This window comes from Bos indicus, chromosome 24 (assembly GCF_029378745.1).
Source record: "Bos indicus isolate NIAB-ARS_2022 breed Sahiwal x Tharparkar chromosome 24, NIAB-ARS_B.indTharparkar_mat_pri_1.0, whole genome shotgun sequence".
Lineage (NCBI taxonomy): Eukaryota > Metazoa > Chordata > Mammalia > Artiodactyla > Bovidae > Bos > Bos indicus.
In genome coordinates this window covers 18,679,314-18,685,108 of record NC_091783.1, presented here as the reverse complement: position 1 = coordinate 18,685,108, position 5,795 = coordinate 18,679,314, and positions in this window count along the sequence as shown.

Genomic DNA, 5,795 nt, shown 5'->3' with positions numbered 1-5,795 from the left:
TCTTAAATCTCTGTATATAAACTGTTTAAAAGTAAATTAAAATTATTCCTTAATGAAATACAAATCTGAAGTCACTTGAATAACTAATCATTTTATGACCCATGCAGTGAATTTTTAATACCTACTTCTACCTGATTATTTTAGATATGTCTGTGTTGTAAATTAAAAGCTACATAAATCATTAATGTGTTGATACAGATCAGTGAACTGCTTACACTATATGTGATTCCTTAGGACATACAATGTCTGATTCACCTCCCTCCCTTTCAATTATATAGCTGCCAGGCTCCTTTCCTCTGTTCATCTTCTGCAAGGTCTTATTTGGTAGAACTGCATGCCAAAGCTTTTATCACCTTTCCAATACAGTCTGATGCTTCCAGTCAAAGGGGTCTCAGTACAAAAATGAATAGCCCCCAAATTCAAGAGCGTCAAGACAGAATATATGAGAGTTAAACTTTTTTATTTTAGTCTATGCTTCCAGGAAACTGTAGCAACAAGACATAATCCCTGGCATTTTTCTTAGGTCAGTGTACCTCTCTGCCTTCCTTAAAAATGCCATGTCCTTTCTGTGCCTTGAGTTATAGGATTCCTGTTGCCTAGTAAGGAAGGCAGTTATTCTCTGCCTCCATCAGTCCAATATTTATACTTTCTTTGGAGGCCAGATCAAGATCTATGATGCTAATTAAGCCTATCCATCATTAAAATAATTGTAATCCACTTTGGAACAACTCTATTGTATTAAGTTTATGAAATCTTTACTTTGAGATATTCTTTCTATGAGATGCTGGAGATATGGAAAGATGAGCAAGACATGGCTACTGGAGTATAATGGTGAATAGTGCAGTGCACACACACACAAAAACAGTCAAAAAGTGGTCTATGCCATAAGAGAACATCAAAGAAATATCTATAGGTATTTAAACAAGTCATAAGTAACACAGAATTCAAATGGTGAGTCAGAAATTGCAGATATAGGGAGAGTGAAATACAAACCAAAAAGAAAACATGTTCAAGATAGGTAGCCAAAAGGTCAAATGTGATTCTAGTGCAGGGTATAAATCAGAAAACAGAGAGGGTTTATATTTTTTAAAGTTGAGCTGAAATATACTGAAAGATCAGTTATTGGCTTTACAAGATTTCCTAATCTGAAATGTAAAATAGTCATTCAAATTTTTTGAACAGAGAAGAAATTTGAATAACTGTGGCTCATAGGTGAAATGGATTAGATTACAGACTTGATGTGACAAGACCGTTTAGGCTTAGAAACACATAATCTATTCAATTTCTATTCAACAGTTGTCCACAGGTACCATATTCTAGACTTAGTGCTGAATAGTTTTTTTTTTTTTAAATGCCCTTATATTCAATGAAGAAGTTCTAGCAAATACAACTTTGCAGAAGATGACAAATAGATGTAAACAAATATTATAAACAAGCAATAAATAGATAATCATCTAGTGATAGTAAGAAGGAAAATATAGAGTGAAGGCAACATACTGCCCTGGGTTTTCTGTTTTAGTTAGGCTGCCCAGGAAGGTGTCCCTGAAATAATTTCATCTGAGCAGAGGCATAATTAAGTGTGGAGCTAAGTCACATAGATACTTAAAAACTTGTGGTCCTTGTTTAAGAGGTGTTCTTCCCCGGTACACTTCTAATTCTTTGAGACGGCATCCTGTGTTCCTTTTCCCTCCGTGTGTATGTGTGTGGGGGGTCGGGGAGGGAGTGTATGTGTGTGTCTTGGGGTGGGGGATAGGAAATGTTAAACAGAGTGATTAGCTCTCTTTTTGTCATGTAACAGGAAGCATATATTATGGTAAATAGAAACAGTATTCCACCACAAATTCAAAATCTTTGCTGTAAAAAGGGAGTTCCCCCAAACCCCCTATAGCCCTTCCGTTCAGAACTGTAGAACTTTAGCTGTTGTGGAAAGCTGACTGATACCTTGAATAAAGGAAGTTGATGGCAAATAACTTTTCAATACAGTGAGAAAAGGTATAACCTCATTAATGAACAAAATGCAAAAGAAATATTTCTTTTAAATGAAGAAACGAGAAAGAAAGAAAAGTAAATTAGAAAACAAAAAAGGCAGAGGCAGGAAACAAAGTGTAGAAAATGCATGGAGTCAGGTGGGGAAAGAGAAAATTAGAAGAGGAGCAATGGCAATGTAAAGGATGAGGAAGTGGAAGGAAAGCCATAGGAAAGTAGAGTTTGAGTATTCTTTCTAGACACTGAAAGTGGTTTAAATAAGCAGTCTTGTTCATCTGAATACTGAACTTCGAGGAATACTGATGTGAAAGTATGAAAGATGTAGGGATCTTAGTTTGGTAATACTGGAACTTTAACAGTAAATACTTCTACTAGGAATATTGTGCCTCAAAATCAAATATTAGGGATGTTTAGCACAGTGAGAGAAGATAAAAGGACATTGGCAACAAACTGCTGCCACAGAACAGAGTTCTGAATTTCCAGAGTAGCTAGGGAGTGGAGAAGAAATTCCAGAAAGGAGGAAGCCTCAGAGATGACAGTCCAAAAAGTTTCATATAAGCTTTACCCAATAACTCATTTGATTTTTATACTATTATAGGCAAAGTATATTTCAGGTGGCCTAGCTAGCAGAAAGCAAAATCAAGAATACTGAAAGAGGGAAGAAAAAGAGGGGGGGAAATAGTGCAAAATGCTTCTGGCATGAATTACTAAGAGACAGACTTTGGAGTTTTAGTAAACAACGTTTACTGTTATAAGAGCAAAAATAAATTCCATTCAGAAAAAATAAGAGAAAATGGAAAAGCCTCCACAATTTATCAACCGTAATGTGTACTATAAAACGAAAAAAATTACTAGACATAATAAAGAGAAAAAACGATCAATAGCAACCTAATACAAGATGATTCAGATGTTATTGTTAGCAGACAGAAATTTTAAAGCACTTATTATAAATATGTTAAAATCTTAAAGAAAATTTTTTTCCTTTCAAATCTTCAAGGAAAAGGAAAATGATAAAGAGATGGGGAAATATTGACAAAGAAATAAAAATAGTAAAAACAAGCATTAAAATTCTAGAAAGGAAAAGAGTATTGTCTAAAATAAAAATTTCACTCATAGACTTAACAGAATATTGAAAAGAAGAATAAAGAAAACCAAAATTAAAAATATAATAAATGTAATATAATAAAAATATAATAAACGCCACATGTATACCTGTGGCAGATTCATTTTGATATATGGCAAAACCAATACAATATTGTAAAGTTAAAAAATAAAATAAAAAATATATATATAATAAAGTTAGCACTGTCTCAGTGACCCATGAGAAAAATGCCACCCAGTTTAATACAGAGCAGAGAGATTACACCAGGAAGTTAGAGGCAGACAAGAAGAGCAGCCAGTTGCATCCTTTTGAAATGCTTGACTTTGAGGACAAATTTAATTAAAATAAGTAGTAGTATAGCATTTGAAGGTAGGATCAAAGACCACTGCACAGAACAGAAAAGGGAAAGGAGAGTTCTGGTCAAATTTTCTTTTGAGCCATGCAAGCTGATAAATACATTTCCAGAGACTGGACAAGATCTACTGCTTTTAAAGAGTTTTTTTTTTTCCCCTCTCATGGCTTCTTTCCCAGAGAGGAGCTAATCCCAACAACTACACTGCTGTCTTATTGCTCTTCCCTCTGCCATTCATCATGGAGCATTGCCCTTCAAATTCTACCTTGTATTGAGAAGAAAGTAGACAGCATTGTTTGGAGCTATGATTTTCACAGCTTTTCCTTGAGTCATGGCATTTATTTTATATTACATTATACATTATATCACATTATATATTATTCCATATTATACATTGTTGTTGTTCAGTCTCTAATTCATGTCCAACTCTTTGCAACTCCACGAACTATAAATGCCAGACTCTGTCCTCCACGATCTCCTGGAATTTGCTCAAGTTCATGTCCATTGAGTCAATGATGCTATATAATCAATCATCCTCTTCTCCTTTTGCCTGGAAAGCTAGTAGAATTTAACTCATTAAAGGAAACAAATGTAAAAATATATTGCTTTTCCTCCCTCCTTGCAGCCGGTTAGTAATGGCAAAAAATTTGAATACTGTTTGTCTCCAAAGACAATAAAAGAAAACCCTTCAAACATAATTTCAAAAGAGAATGGGAAAATATTAAAAAGAAAAATGCATCAAGAACTTTTGTGTGTCTATTTTACACCCAACCACTCTCAGAGACAGAGTGGGGGACAACCTCGAGCAAGGCCATGCTAATTTGTCAGAACAGTGATGTGAGAGGTGTACACACACGCATATAATTGATAAGGACAATGAAAAAGCTAAATAACAATAACATCACAATTAGTCAGTTTGCTGAAGACATTTTTTACAGAAAAAATATCTTTATTGTCTAGCCTAGTGAAAACCTCTTTAAACTCACATGTGTTCCTAGGTATAGAGTTGATAGCTGAAGATGAAAAATAAAAGCAGCCCTGAGAGTATTTTATTTATGATATTATTTCATCTACTGCCTAGTCATGGTTACCTACCCATAGTCAAAAGGTGGAATATGAAGCTCACACTGTCTGGTATCCAACAACCAAGAGATAGAAAGAGATGGAGAAAGAAAAGAGAGAAGGAAGGGAAAATTGGAAGGAAATAATAGAAGGAAAAAGAGATGAAGGAAGATGGAAAAGAAAAAAGGAGAGGAAGACAGGCAGAACAAAGATCTAAAGAAGCAAGAAATCAACAGGGAAAGAACAGAGACAAAAATATAAATCCAAGTGTATTCAAACAACACTTTTGGGTTATTTTATTGCATCTGTTTTGCAAGATAAGCAAGTTGTGAAGTACATTGTTTGCCCAAGTTTCATTGTAATCAAGAACAAATAGGCTGGAAACACATATAAGAAATCTAAGTCAAAGTAAAGCTAGAAAGTGAGTAACAGGGTGCTGAGCTTAGAAGTCAAGGTTGATCTTTTAGTTTGTTTGAGAACCACCTTGGATTCTACTTCTATTATCCTGGGCAGGTCTGTGATATTTCTAGAAGGCCCTGGCGCATGGTGTTAGAGGGAGTGTTGAGTGTGGTTGATAGTGGCCAATTATGGTCTTCCCTTCACCTGGGGTTCCCCAGGTACCCCTCTTCTCTCCACCCCTTCCTCTTCCCACCTCACATCATCTCTCTGTTAGCCCACCACAGCCTCCTGTAGCCCCTGAGGCCTATCTGTATTGGCACCCTGGTGGGTACTTGCCTTAAAGCCCAGATGGGTGAGGCTTCTGATGGCCTCCTGGATGTGAGAATGGCGTCCTGGATGTGCTTCCCCAGGAGGAAGGGTCATAGTGGCAACAGCCAGCACTGGAGGGAATCTGTTCTCCCCAGGCTGTGACCCTGTGACCTGATCAAGGATGCATTTCTCCCACTCACAGGTAGTGTTTGCATTGTCCAAGAGAATGGAAGCATTTCTCCCCCTTGAGTGTCTGGATTGTGAATAGTGAAGGGTAGTGGAGTGCAAGGGCATCGCTTTTATGGAGGAATACTGGGCTTTTCCTCACTCCTGAGAAACAGTGACTTGCTGGCCTAGCTTTCTGAGTACTGGACCCCAGGATAGATATGAGGGCTTCATGCAGAAAGGAATCAAGGAGGCCTGGATAGAAAGAAGAGCCACTGCCCTGATTTGGCTACTAACTTGGGGTGTGGGCCTTGGTGGTAGCCAGACTTGCCCTCCTCCATGTCTTAGTCTCATTTATGCTCAATGAATTTCCTTTTGCTCCTAAAATAGGAGCCCCTGCGACCTCTTCCTGAACAAGTT